General features: G+C 37.6%; 1 protein-coding gene across 2 annotated transcripts in view; it reads right to left on the reverse strand.

Annotated features, from left to right (window-relative positions):
• The window catches only part of LOC117989419 (dopamine D2-like receptor), a 244,895-nt gene that overhangs the window by 188,099 nt on the left and 40,714 nt on the right, over positions 1 to 16,082 (reverse strand). The window contains exon 1 of one of the 2 annotated variants that reach the window (XM_069504004.1): positions 8,184 to 8,257. The exons of the other annotated variant lie outside the window; for it this stretch is intronic. The gene's annotated coding sequence lies outside the window, so the exon portion shown is untranslated. Of the gene's footprint in view, positions 1 to 8,183; positions 8,258 to 16,082 lie in introns of those variants that run through there. 2 annotated transcript variants of the gene reach the window in all.

Here is a 16,082-nt window from a genome sequence, read left to right on the forward strand (position 1 = left end):
CTTTGCATGTAAGTTTTGTTAAACTACAAACAAAGGATTTTGACTAACTCCAACAGGATCTCAAAAAAACCCGGACGAAGTCGCGGGAAAACGCTAGTAAAAGATAGATATAAGACACGGGACATTGATGGCACACTTAAGCCGACGCTTTTAGTGAACTAGTGTAACTTAAGTGCTTGTCCCTTTGTCGTATCATACAGTAGGTATATAGGAATTAATTAATTAATGAATATACTTTTACTGTACGTCACAAAAATTAGTAAATACAGCGAAAACACTCAAGGCGATTTGCGTCCCAAAAGACAATTTCGGATGATCATAGAATCAAGTTTTGGCCCCAAAAATTTATTTATTTTTAATATAATTAAGTTTATAATATATTTTTTAATACTACAAAAATTAAAGTTATTCTTTAGTGAATTACGAGAGCCAAAACACGATTGGCACGGCACAATTTGGCTCGATACAAAAAAATCGCAAAGTTTCCCCAAAATACGCATTTTTTACACGACTATTAGGAGAAAACCCAGTTTTATTCGATTGATATTAAACCTATTTCAATAAAATTTCGTATTTACGTTGAACGTTTAATACACTAAAGGATTACGGTATTATTTCATGGTAACAGAGCACATAGAATTTTAAATATAAATATTTATAAAAAGCGTGCAACTTTGCGCTCGCGCGGTCCAGACTTTTCCATAAATAGGTAGATATTTGTTGGATTATTATTACCGATATCAATACTATCATCTGTCTTCGTTTTTGCCAGCGTTCTGGTTACACCCTGTATAAATAACAGTATCGCAGAGGGGCCGTAGGCAATGAACCCGTACTAATTCACAGTTCACACCATCCCCGCTAAGTGTGCCACCATGAGCTTATCACGTGTTACGTCGAATAAGCTTTGAAAATGAAATGAGTTTGTGAAATGAAATGAATTATTTATGAAAATAAATGAAATGAATTTATGAAATTCAATGAAATGAATTTATTCTAATCCATGTAAGACAACCTGTGCCACTCAAAATATTATGTAAGAACTTTACTACCAACCGCACTGTTTCAGAAAGCAGATTTATGTTAAGTAAAAAATAGTTTTCATCATTTATATTTTGTTGTAGAAACAACACGTATATTATCTACTTACAATAATTACTCAGAATAAAAACCTACCTATTCTAGATTATAAACTATACTTACAGAAAATATTCTACATCGACCTGTAGAAAAAGATAACGGTTTCGTAGAGCGTTGTCTCTATCGTTGAGACTGACAAAATGTCACATAGGTTTGAGTGACAGAGACAATGTTCTACGAAGCCGAAACCTCTTTCTAATAGTCGATGTGCAATATTTCCTGCCGGCTCCTGTACATTCTTCGATCGTATAAAGAAAGCATCTAGGTACTGGTTGGTTGTGGGGGGGGGGGGGGGGGGGAATCCAAAATGCATGCTATAAAAATGTTATGAGGAGATAGACGACATACATGTTTATTGGTCGATAAAGTGTGATGTCTAAATCGCATGCCATAAGGCCATAGTATAAAACTATTTTCATTGGTCAATCTATTTCACTACTACAATAAAAGTCGAATGTGCTTGCTTGTTGATTTGTTCTTCAATCATGCAACTGAACCACCACGGATCGACTTGATATTTTGCATGAAAATAGTTAAAGACCTGGACCTGTGGTTAAAGGCTACGTTTTATTCCAGAAAATCAAAGAGTTCCCCCGGGATTTTTTAAAATTAAATCCACGCGGAAGAAGTCGCAGAATGAGCTACATATTTGTATTAACCAAATAATATAATCTAAATCTAAATATATAAAAGGAAAAGGTGACTGACTGACTGATCTATCAACGCACAGCTCAAACTACTGGACGGATCGGGCTGATATTTGGCATGCAGATAGCTATTATGACGTAGGCATGCGCTAAGAAAGGATTTTCCAAAATTCAACCCCTAAGAGATTGTGTAGTCCACGCGGACGAAGTCGCGAGCATAAGCTAGTCACGGATATACCTACATCAAAACTCAAACTCAAATTATTTATTTAGAATAGGTAAAATGTTACGCTCACTGATGGTCAAAATTGTTAATTTCTATGATGATATTATCGTTACGTACTTAAAACTAGAGCTACGATAAACTCAGCCGGGTATTCTTTTTATAATCACCACTTTACAAAGTCACTTAAACGTATTAGAACTAACACAAAGCTCCATACAGGTCGAATTGAACATCTCCTTTTCTAGAATTTTCAAAGTGGGTTTAAATTAGAATGAGTCTATAATAATTGTATACAGTAGAAACTCGATTATCCGGCCCTTGGTTAAATACGGATTCGCGATTATCCGGACCACCAACCGAAAATTGTTCGGCCAAGTGCGAGTCAGACTCGCGCACCGAGGGTTCCATATTCGGGTATTTTTTTCCGCCATTTTGTACGATAAATCAAAAACTATTATGCATAAAAATCTGTTTTAGAATGTACAGGCAAAGCCCTTTCATATGATATCCCACTTGGTATAGTTATCTTACTTTGAAAATTGTAAATACTATTATAGTGAACTACATAATGGGTATGCACAAAACCCGCTTTTCTTCATACATTCGATTATCCGGATTTTCGATTATCCGAATCCCTAACGACAACAATTGAAAATGAAAATGAAAATGAAAATCTTTTTTTTTTTTTTATTCGTATAAACTTTTACAAGTGCTTACGAATAGTCGGATGCATCTACCACTGGTTCGGAATGCCTTTCCTGCCGAGAAGAACCAGCAAGAAACTCGGCGGTTGCTATTTTCAAATATTTGATATAGGTACAAAATTATGCCATGTATAAAATAGTATTTGCAGTCTTGTGCGTTGCTGGAACGAGCTGCAGGTCAAATCCACGCTCTTTTATCATTTAGATAATCTTCAATTGTGTAATATGCTTTTTTCAGGAGCATATTTTTAATAGATTTTTTAAACTTGTGCAAAGGTAAGTCCAAAAAAATAGTTTGCGGGATTTTATTATTAGTCCGGTTAATCGTGTTTCCACTGTACTTACCTAACAAAACAGTCAGTGAAAGAGCTAGTTAAAATGTTATGCTGTCAGCCAAGCGTTGATGAACGATGAACGGAAATTATAGTACGTATACTACTATAGGCATAGTATAGATATGATCACAAAGGGGCGACCAGTGAACCTTCACTAATACCCTGAGCGCGACACATTTCCTCACTAAGTGGGCTACAATTTATTGTGCATTTTGAGGCTTCATTAGGTCTCACGCAGACGGTGGACTTCTTTAAAGCTCCAGTTCACATTAGCCAGATAGGTACAGTGCATTCAATATTAACTGTTGGTTTGCAACAAAATATATTATAAGGTTAAACCGGCTCCTTTAAAATTGAATGGGCTCTATGAGTGTTTGGTTTATTACCTCTTTTTTTTTTTTTTGGGGGAGGGGTGAGAAGGGGGGGGGGGGGGGGGGGGGGGATATTTCATAGCTTTGTTTTGCGGGTTTGAAAAATACTAAATCACCGATGAATGATGATAATGAATGAAGGCAAATGGTTTTTTTAATGTTTTTATAAGGGTTCCGTTTTTCCTCTTGAGGTACGGAACCCTTATAGAATCACTTTGTTGTCTGTCTGTCTGTCTGTCTGAAATTTGGCAGGTAGGTAGATCTTATGGCTGACATTTGGGGAAAAAATCTGAAAACCGTGAATTTAGGGTTAGATCACACAAAAAAAATTAAATTGTGGTCATGAACTAATAATTAGTATTTTCAATTTTCAAAGTTAGATAACTATATCAAGTGGGGTATCATATTATGAAAGGTCTTCACCTATGCATTCTAAAACAGATTTTTGTTTATTTTTATGCATCATAGTTTTTGAATTATCGTGCAAAATGTCGAAAAAATACGACTGTAGTACGGAACCCTCATTGCGCGAGCCTGACTCGCACTTGGTCGGTTTTTATTGGTATTGGATTGTGTTTATATATAATAATAACGCTAATTTTTTGTTAGCGTTCTGGTTACACCCTGTACCTATAGGACAGTTTGTCATCACGCATTCCCTTTGTTGCTGCCTTCATGCCTAATGGAAAGCAATGTTGAGATCTAGGTTGAACGCGCAGATGTCTATTGTCTATTCACTCTTACCTTGGAAATACATAAGTTAGTTATACGTAGCAACTAGCAGGCGACACGTAGGGTAGCTATGCCAGAAAAGTGTATACACCCTACCTTAGTGACTGACTGACTGATCTATCAACGCACAGCTCAAACCACTGGACGGATCGGGCTGAAATTTGGCATGCAAATAGCTATTTTGACGTAGACATCCGCTAAGAAAGGATTTTTGAAAATTCAATCCCTAAGGGGGTGAAATAGGGGTGAGAAAGTGTCGCGAGCATAAGCTTTAGTTAGGTATATTATTAGTCTGAGAAGATATATAAAAATCGTTCAGAAAAGATGTCATCGATAGGTTATAAGGGAGATAAATCCACCAGGTCATAAAGTAGGTTCATTAAACCCTTAATAACCAATCGAAATTGACGCGAAAGCCTTAATAGATGGGGTGAAGGCACTCGTCGATTGCTCGTAAATTGGTATCAATCATTTACTAAATACGGTGATACCAGAAGTCATCAGGAAAATAAGCTCTGATAGCCTTCTAATCGGAGATCGGTTCAATCCCGGGCATGCACCTATAAATTTTCGGAGTTATGTGCGTTTTAATTAATTAAATATCACTTGCTTTAACGATGAAGGAAAACATCGTGAGGAAACCTGTATGCCTGAGAATTCTCCATGTTCTCAAAGGGGTGTGAACTTTTTAAAGCTAAGAACCTAAATGTTGATTTTGACGTCTCTAACTTCAAAAACATAGGACTTTCATACAACCTTCGACCCCCTGTTTCACACCCTTAGGGGAGGAATTTTTCAAAACCGTTTCTTTGCTGACACTTACGTTTTAGAAAGAATCTACATTACTAACTAGGTTAAATCGTCCAAGGGTGTGAAGTCTACTAATCCGCACACGGCCAGCGTGGTAGACTATGGCCAAACCCTTCTCACTCTTAGAGGAGACCCGTGCTCTGTAGTGAGCCGGTGATGGGTTGATCATGATGATGATGAGAATTTAGGAAGGTGGAATATGCCCTTTACTACGAAGAAAACATCGTAAGGAAACCTACATGTCTGAGATGCCATAATGTTTTCCAAGTTGAGTAACGTCTGCCAATTAGCACTTGGCCAGCGTGGTAGACTATGGCTTAAATTTTTCTCATTCTGAAAGGAAATTTATGTTCAGTAGTGGGCCAGCGATGGGTTAAGGTGATGATGACAATGATGATTTATTAAGTGCTAAGGGGGCTCCGTGCCCTAAGGGTCCAAACGGGACCCTATCACTTAAGCCTTCGCTGTCCGTCCGTCCGTCTGTCTGTCAGCGGGCTGCATCTCATGAATCGTAATAGGTAGAGACTAGAGGTGTAGGTATTTATTTCTATTGCCGCTATAACAACAAATTTTAATAATAAAAAGCAAGATGGTGAATTAGATAATGGCCGCTATGCAAAAGTTTAAAAGTAGGGTATATGGTACGTGACAGGTCAAGTCCACGATACTACTGTAACAGTGGAAAGTGTTATCGTGGACTTGAAAATATTTTTAACCGACTTCAAAAAAAGGAGGAGGTTCTCAACTCGTCGGAATCTTTTTTTTTAATTTTTTTTTTATATTTTTTATGTATGTTCCCCGATTACTCGAAAACGCCTGGACCGATTTTGAAAATTCTTTTTTTGTTTGAAAGGGTATACTTCAAAGTTGGTCCCATTTCAATTTGGTGAAGATCTGATGAACATCTTCGAAGATAGATACTGGAACTCCTCAACGGATAAGAGTAAATTGCTCGCGATCAGTGTAATAGCTTAGTAAACAGTACATTTTTAACCAGTCATAGCATAATTCCATGGGGCCACTAAAAAGTGTGAAATAAATATTTTTTACAAAAAAAATAAAAACCGACTTCGTTACACAAACACTAAAAATTTAAAAATAATTTAATTTATAACCGAATATATTATGTATACAAGAGTTAATATAGTTCCATAATAATATTTTTTGGGGTCGGTGCCCATGAGGTGCCATTGTGGAGTCCCATAAAAATATGAAGTCTAGACAATTCGCGCAGCTAAAGCTAATTGGCACCGGCACCAAAAAATATTATTATGGAACTATATTAACTCTTGTATACATAATATATTCGGTAATAAATTAAATTATTTTTAAATTTTTAGTGTTTGTGTAACGAGGTCGGTTTTTATTTTTTTTGTAAAAAAAATTTAAGCGGACGATACCGAATATACGCCACCAAATATCATAGAAGCCCTTTGGAAACCGATTGAGTATTGCAGTGTAACTACAGTCTCCATAAAAGACAATTCAATCTAAATATACTCAGACACTTTCATAACTTTTTACGACATGTATAACATATAAAGGGGCGTAAAAATAGCCTCAATTTTTATAACGTCAGAATGCCGGCCATAAGGCGTCCGCAAACGAGGGGTCTACAGATAAACGGCAGGCAGGATATTGAATCCTGCAAGGTCGCAAGGTCATGGACAGCTCACTGGAACTACAATAGCTTTTTATTTCGTCTATAACTACGAGATATGTGCATGTATCTATTGTTATCTATATCTATCTATATGTTCCCTGGGATGCAAACTGAACCAAACGTCTGACCCTGTGCCAAATTTCGTCAAAATTGGTTAAACAGCAAAGCTAGCAGGCAGACTGACAGACACATTTTCGCATTTACAATACCTATTACCTATATGATAATTTCTTTAGTGTATATAAATAAAAATATTGATAAGTTTGTAATAAAATACTAAAGTACTCTTTAAGTACGTAAGCTCTCCTTGCGTGTTCTGTCGCCTCTATAATGGGGAGTGTTCCGAAGAGTTGTTTCCACCCTCCTTTTTCTACAACCGCACCGCACGCCACCGCTAACAATTCCATCCTCACCACCTGGGTTTCTGGAGCACTTCGACCACCCGTTGTGCCAGATCCTTTCCTCCACGCACATCCAAACTGTGGAATCAACTCCCTTCGGCGGTATTCCCATTAGATTACAACATGGGGTGGTTCCTCTGGTACTGCAAATGTTCATGGGCGGCGGTAATCACTTAACATCAGGTGACCGACCTGCTCGTTTGCTCGCCATTTTTATAAAAAAAAGTACCAAACATTGATTCGTGTTGTTCTAATTCGCGCAAATTACGTCCTCTTGAGTATGTCTCTCCTATATTTTCTACTCCATGGTCCCTCCCATAAATGTTGATTAGGATAGCATGCTCGACTTGGAACGACAGTGGAGAGCACTCTTAAGTCGATACTTAAGGACTTGAAAGTATAAAGCTGCGTAAATTTTCTTGAATAAGGACTTAGCGAAGTAACAAAGTTTGCCGTCCGAGACCACTTTACTGATTGAAAAGAAACTTCGAAGATTTCTTGTTTATTGTATTATAATTCAGAACTTAATCGGGCGATTAATTGCACCAACCACTTGTGATCAAGGGGACTGGTTTCTTTTCAGAATGGGGAGGGTTTCACCATAGTCCACCACGCTGGCCAAGTGCGAAATTACCGAATTCACACGCCATTAAGTACAATATTATGGAAAACTCTCCGGCCCGCAGGTTCCCTCTCGATGTTTTCCTTCACCGTTAAAACAAGACGATGTTTAATTAGAGCCTCGATAGCTCAACGGTTAAAGAAGCGGACTGAAAACCGAAAGGTCACCCGTTCAAATCCCACCCGTTACACTACTGTCGTACCTACTCCTAGCACAAGCTTTACGCTTAATTAGAGGGGAAAGGGGGAAATTAGTCAGTCATTAACTCATGGCTCATGTTTAAAAAAAATTGCTTACACCACACGTCAATTTTAAAGTTAGAGGTGCATACCCGGGATCGAAGCCCCGATCCCTCAAATAGGAGGCTAACATATTAACCATTAGGCTTCACCCCTATTGATAAATTAGTGTGGGAGATATCGATAACGTTGCAAGAGAATATTACAATCTAGGCTTTGGTATTCAGCGAAATTTGTTCCTTAGCAGATTTTCTTAAAGAAAATGAATGCGGCAGAGATAAATATTACCTTACCTTATTTTCTTTATCCATCTAAACTCATTTTCCGCGCCAGTCACCGTTACTTTCTTTTTGGAAATTATGTGAAACGTACCTGAAAATGGAAAACCAGAATAAGTACAAGGATAATCAGAATTATACAAAAATATCGGCCAAGTCCGAGTCTCACAAAGGGTTCCGGACCATCGTGCAAGAAATAACACTTATTATTTTTTATTTTAATGGCGGTCATTTTGAAATTTTTATTATTAATTGCTGTTATTATAGGCAATAAATATTTTGTGAAAATTTCAACTCTCTGCCTATTAGGTACGGTTCACAAGATACAGTCCGCTGATAGACAAACGGACAGACGGTCGGACGAGCGGACGGACAGCGGAGGCTTAGTAATAAGTACCCTTCGGGTACGGCACCCTAAAAATCGTATATTTCTAAATCGAATCTTCTAATCTAAATGTATATATCCAAAGCTTTATGGGTTCATCATCTCAACCCAACGCCGGCCCACGATTGAGAATAGGTCTCCTTTCAGATTGAGAAGAGTTTATAGGTCATCATCCACCATACTGGGCAAATACGGATTGGAAGTCTACATAATATTTCTTTGAAACTTTCCATCTTAGACTGCATCATCACTTACCACTAGGTGAGATAGCTAGCTTGTATCTGAATAAAATTAAAAAGTTACAGGTGCGTGCCCAAGATCGAAACCTGGGAGCTTCCAAATAGGAGGATGATCTCTTAACCACTGGACTATCACTCCACCACTGTGGACTATATTGGACTCTACCACCTATATGTAAAAAGCATCAAGCTTAGCTGGAGGGAAAAGTGAAAAATATTATTTAAATGAAACCAATATACCTACCTACTTATTTTTTTCCAGACCAAATTAAATCACTGATTTGACCTGGAAAAATTTAACGAAAAAAAAAAAGAGTCAAGGGAGTCAAGTAACCTTTCATCAGTAAAAAGCTCGTCTTTTGAATAAATAAATAAAATTACAATAACTCAGTTTCGAAGAAATTAAGTCCTCAGTTAACAGAGTCCCAATATTTGACTTCAAAATTCGTATCGGTCCCTCCCAAAGATCTGCTAACTTGATAATATTATGATATTTGCTAGGTATTTATTATCTCCAGTTTCCAGTTTCCGAATGTAATATTTTAGAATTTAATTACAACACAGTTATTTCGAAATACGGATGTTAAATTAATCAAAAGAATAATGGTCTCACCATATTTGCCTATGTCAAAAACAATATTAAATAGAGGGTCTTCCAAAATACGTAAAACCCACGTCCTTTGTTAGTTTTAAGTGTAATAAGTAATAACCATTTTAAATTATCGATTTAACTAAAAAAGCATGTAAAATCATTGTGACGTCACATGCTAGTATTTCATAGAAGCTCGTGTTTTGACGTTTGATAAAAAGATACTGATTTGACTAGTTGTCAAATACCAGATTACTGTCCAGGGCAGAAATAAAGCAATTTACGCCCGAGTAATAACCGAAAACTACCCGAGTGATTCCAAAGGCTGTTATTATTGCTATTTGATGTGAGATTATAATGATGATGATGATTAAGTTTTATGTAAAAAAAAATTCAAAAAAAAAATCAAAAACACCCCGACTACGACTGTGGTTTGCATCGCATCTTTTACAGCAAGTGTATAAAATCCGCCACTTCGATTTTTTATGAATTTTATGTATACAGTGACACTCGCCCCATCAAGGCGAATCTAATGACGTATCATTTATCAAAATCGGTTGAGCCGTTGAGTAGTTACGAGCGGACAGGTCAAATTCATGACTTTTTTGGGCTTCGCCACAATCGGATTAAAAATAAAATGCTTCATACTTACTATACCTTTTAAATAAAATAAATAAACAAAGAAATCAACAAAAGTGCCTAGTTATTTTTTTGTATTTTTGGCTTTTCACAAACACTTGCTTTTTAATTAATATAAAACAAACACCAGTTAATTTTAGAGTCAAAAATTGTCCATCATCCGACCTTCGTTAATTGCCTCCGGTTTAACTACGTCGACGGAATTCCAAATAAACTAGAGATGGCCATTACTGCTACTATTAAATTAAATTTTCATTCAGTGAAATCATTTACAGTGTGGCGGTCGCCACAGGTTGACACGATACGAACCTAAGACGGACTACTCACAACGATCTCACTAGATGGCAGCACAAGTATCTTCAATCACTCACTATGAAGCCTGAAACACGCTAACGAAGTTTTAATCCCAGAAGACTATAATTATATACAACTTTCAAGATACAACGGTCAGACCTGCTCAGGCCCGAGCAAAATACATGCTACAGAAAGTGAATTTTCACGCGTACCATCGTTTGCTAAATTAATTAAACTAGATGTTTTTCTTTCTGGTAGGCAGCGATGCGAGTGTTCCCGCTCGCACACTCTTTAGCATTTTATGGCAATAATCATGCGTGTGCAAAGTTTTAAAAATAGAGCAATCCTGCTCTATGTAGTTAAAAAATTTCAAACTATGTGAGATTTTACTTTATGATTTTTCAGAGGCTATTGATGATTCATGTGATTTTTCACATGCTACATGTGAAATAGGACATCTCTGAAATGAACTCTTGTGGTACAGTTGGTTATAAATCAACCAAATTGGGTGTAAAAAGTGTGAGGGTTGAAACGAATTTTTTATGAACCACGCAACTCAAGTTAAAAGTTTAATGAATATCTTTATCAGAAAGATAATAATCGTTTATAATAACCCCGATGCAAATAGAGGGAGTGTTATAAGTTTAACGTGTATATCTATGTATGTAGTTGTGTATCTGTGTATCTGTGTAGCGGTGTACCGGTGTGTATTTGTGTATTGGTTTGTATCTGTGTATCGGACGCAGCCGATCGACGTGTTTTTTGCAGGAATACAGTTAAGGACCTAGATAGTGATTCAAGCTACTTTTTACTTCGGAAAATGATGACTCAGTTTCCACAGAATTTTTAATAGGTAACCTAAATTAAAGCGGATGAAGTCACGGGCATCGTCTATAGTCCGCGACTGGTGGAGATGGCAATCGGGGTATGAGGCGGCGGGATGCCCCGCACACCCGCACATCACCCGCGCTCGCCCGCACCGGCTTAACGTGGGAGGTGTTCAAGTGTGCGGGGCGTTCCCTCCCCAAATGCCATCTCGACCTGTCGTGAAGATAGTTACATAAATCTTTCCCGCACAAAAAATTAGGTCTAAACCTAACTTCTAAATTTAATTTAATTAGCTTTCCCACTTCAAGGGCATGTAAAAAGCACTTAGGTCCATTGCAAAGCCCTGATGTTGGTCGCAGCTAACCCCAAAGCTGCGACCCCATGCGACCCGCAATCCTTTGATCTCGTGATAATCACAAGCCCTACTTTGAGAATAATGCCACACAGTTTAACAATTGTACAGTTAGTCTATAAATACCTACCCATATTATAAATGTGAAAGTGTGTTTGTTGGTATGTTGGTTTATTGGTTTGTCCTTCAATCACGTCGCAACGGAGCAACGGATCGACGTGATTTTTTGCATGGGTATAGTTAAAGACCTGGAGAGTGACATAGGCTACTTTTTATCCCGGAAAATCAAAGATCCCACGGGATTTTTAAAGACCTAAATCCACGCGTACGAATTCGCGGGTATCAGATAGTATTTTAATAAAAACGTTATCACCCAACTGTATGTTTGTTAAACAGCGATAACATTTTATTTACAAGGGTGAGATTGTAAACAAGTCGGCGGGCGTAACCTAGTTACGTTTATATTACGTTTATTATATCAGACGAGGCGGCATTCGAAACGTTTTACTCAATTACACTTAACAACAATTTAAAAATAAAGTAAGGACAAAATGGATAATTTGACTAAGCAAAAGCCAAATCTTTAAACATAAACGTACTTAAAAAGAAAAGACTGGTGAAGGTAACTGACAGACTGACTGAGTGATCGATCAACGCACAGCTCGAACTACTGGACGGATGGCATGCAGATAGCTATTATGACTTAGACATCCGCTAAGAAAGGATTTTTGAAAATTCAACTCCTAAGGGGGTAAAATAAAGGTTTGAAAATTGTGCAGTCCACGCGGACGAAGTCGCGGGAATGAGCTAGTACCGTATATTATTATTTTTACTATATGATGGATCCGAAACATGGTCGCTAACTATGGGGCTCATAAGAAAGCTCAGATTCACTCAGCGGGCGATGGAGAGAGCTATGCTTGGAGTTTCTCTACGTGTTTTTATAATTTTCATGATAATGTTTTTACCTACACTTCAAATTATTTAGACATTTCTCTACGTGATCAAGTCAGAAATGATACCGACATAGTTCAACGGGTTGCGAAACTGAAACGTCCCTCCACCTCATACCCGGATAGCCATCTCGACCTATCGCATACTACAGGTACAGGTGTGTGCGTATAGATTCGCGTCATGGACGGTCCCGCATCGCGTCCCGCATCCCGCGTTCATCCCGCGCATGTGTGGCTGTAGCTTTATTCTCATGGATATACGAATAATGTAGCTATCATTTAAATAACCCGCAACATTATATCATTTATAAACTTTAAACTAAGCATAATGTTTTCCAGCCCAGCGGGCCGGAAAATAATTCGTTGGGCTCGCGTTAGATGAGACGAGGTATGGGGCTCTCTAGTTCTGATATATATCGCTCAGGGATATGTTTTGTATTTTACAGAATACTAGTAGTTGTTATTACTTTTGCTATTAAGAATATCTGTATATATTTTTCAGTCTATCTTTATATTTTTATTCTTTCAGTATATTATCTTTGTCAGCCCTAGCATAGACTACGGTATATTTGGGCTGCAAATTGCAAACACCAGTCTCTGTTTTTATCTAGTGCTTTGGTCTAAAAGTGTGGTGTAAAATGTTCACTGTTCAATAAGTCGAAATAAAAAAAAGTCCTGACTGACTGACTGACTGACTGACTTATATATCAACGGACAACCTAAACCGCTGGTCATAGAGACATGAAATTAGGAGGGTGTGTACTTTGTAAAGAGTAGGTATCCACGAAGAAAGGATTTTTCGAAATTCCACCCCTAAGTGGGTTAAATAGGGGATGAAAGATTGTATGAAAGTACGTCATTTTTCAAGTTATTTGCATGAAAATTTATTTTTGGGTTTTCGGTTACAAAAGAAAAACTACTTAGGTGCCTATTTCAGGATTTTTGAAAATTCTACCCCTACGCTGATTTTCTAAATTCCACCCGAGCGAAGCCGGGGCGGGTCAGCTAGTCATCACATATAATTTTAAATACAAAAGGTTCGAATCCTGCCGGTCTGCAATTTTTGATATGTATTTAAAATTATTTAGAAATTTCCTTGAAGTGTAGGTAAAAACACTATAAAAATTATTAAATCATCAAAAAATCATATTCACAATAAGTAGTTAATTTTTAGAGTTCCGTACCTCAAAAGGAAAAAGGAACCCTTATAGGATCACTTCGTTGTCTGTCTGTCTGTCCGTCTGTCGTGTCTGTCACGAAAACCCATAAGGTACTTCCTGTTGACCTAGAATCATGAAATTTGGCAAATAGTTAGGTCTTATTATATACAGGCTGTAACCAGAACCCTAGCAAAAACGAAGATAGGTGATAGTACTGATGATATTACTGATATGATACCTTGAAAAAAAACCGCGAAAAAAAAAAATTAAAAAATCCTATTATTTTGTAAAAGTTTACGATATATTTGCAAATAAAACATCTGACTGATGCCAGAGGTCAACGACCGTTACGTTAGTAGGTTATTCGGGTTACCCGAGTTTTGCATGCTATACATTGCGGGTTTCAAAAATACTAAATCACTAAAACTACAAAATGAGGCAAATGGTTATTGGTATTGGATTGTGTTTAGGTAGTAAAACAATAACGCTAAGTTTTTGCTAGCGTTCTGGTTACCCCCTGTATATAATGTAGGTATGGATGATAATCTTAAATGAATATTAAACGATATCAGTACAGTAACAACGGCAATCAGTGTAAGCTGTGATGGTACAAGACTAATTAACCAAAGATAAGGGGTAATGGGATTTACGAGATACCTATCAGCCTTGTATGAATAATCATACATTTGTATTATTAATGGGTTCCGATGGAATTATACGATAGGCACGAGAATTGGGATACAGCGGGTGTTAGCACAATCAATAGCTGTATTTGCCGATTTTGACGAAATTTGATGCAAATAATATAGCTTGCATCCCGGGGAAGGACATAGGCTGCTTTTTATCCCGGAAAATCAAAGAGTTCCCACGGGGTTTGCAAAAACCCAGAATTAATCACCCAGTTACAGACTTACCATTGCTTAACCAGCACAATAATCGACTGGCATGCGCTATTTGATAGGTGCCTAATAATCGGAGGTTGGGGGTTCGATCCCGGGCACGCACCTCTGACTTTTCGGAGTTATGTGCGTTTAAGTAATTAAATATCACTTGCTTTGACGGTGAAGGAGAACACAATACATCGTGAGGAAACCTGCATGCCTGGGGGTTCTCCATAATGTTATCAAAGGTGTGTGAAGTCTGCCAAGTCGCACTTGGCCAGCGTGGTAGACTATGGCCAAAACCCTTCTCACTCTGAGAGGAGACCCGTGCTCTGTAGTGACTGTAGCCGGCGATGGGTTGGTCATGATAATGATCCCCGCCTAAGTAAACAGACAAATTACTTATTACAATTATTTTAATAGGTAGGCACATACCTACATATTATGTAGGTATACAGGATTTATAGAGATTAGAGGTATCGTTATAAAGTTCATCTCAATAGCCCATCAATATGGGATCTTTATTTAAGGCTCTTACAAAGAGAGCGCGTTGCGGAAACTATATGGCAGGGCGTTACACTGAAAACGCACTTTCGCTTGAATCCAAAATATTAGTTACTGGTTTGGCTTGGCTTGGCTGGCTTCGCACAGGTAGTGTATTACAGTTTTCATAGGGATCCCTATTTTTTAAAATAAAATATAGGCTATGTCACTCAGGAATAATGTAGCTTTCTAGTGGTGAAAGTTTTTTCAAAATCGTTAAAGTAGTTCCAGAGGTTACCCCTTGCATACAAATTTACAAACTTTACTTATTTGTAATTAGATTATTATGTATTAGATAATATTATAATAGATTACTAGCTTATGCTCGCGACTTTGTCCGCGTGTACTACACAAATTTCAAACCCCTACTTCACCCCTTTAGGGGTTAAATTTCAAAAATGATTTCTTAGCTGATGCCTACGTCATAATAGCTATCTAGATGCCAAATTTCAGCCCGATCCCTCTAGTAGATTGAGCTGTGCGTTGATAGATCAGTCAGTCAGTCAGCTTTTCCTTGTATATATTTAGACTAACTTATGCACACAACTTCGTCCGCGTGGACTACACAAATTTTAAACCCCTATATTAGCCCCTGAGGGGCATAATAGCTATCTGCATGCCAACTTTCGGCCGGATCTGCCCAGTAGTCTGAGCTGTGCGTTGATAGATCAGTCAGTCAATCAGTCAGATTTTCCTTTTATGTAAATAAACAAGAAAGATATAAGATAGAGATACACAGATTAGCATTAGTAGATTTAGCTTGTAGTTCTTTGTATATCATAGAATTCCGCAAAGTAATGCCCGCTTCTATGCAGCCACGCGTTGTGTTTGACTCAGGCTTTAATACCATCGATTCGTCCAAGTTTAACTAACAGAGTATTTGCCAGCGTATGAGATAGATGTGTTTTGGAGCAAACAGTAATCTGTACATGCTCAGATCAAAATGTATGTTTGTTTGTAAATTGGGTTACGTCTCATACAAAAGCGTTTCACGAAATAATGAGGGGGTTTTATCACAAAGCTTTGAAACTCGAGTGTGTTGATGAGTGTT

This window comes from Maniola hyperantus, chromosome 16 (assembly GCF_902806685.2).
Source record: "Maniola hyperantus chromosome 16, iAphHyp1.2, whole genome shotgun sequence".
In the NCBI taxonomy this organism is placed as follows: Eukaryota; Metazoa; Arthropoda; class Insecta; order Lepidoptera; family Nymphalidae; genus Maniola; species Maniola hyperantus.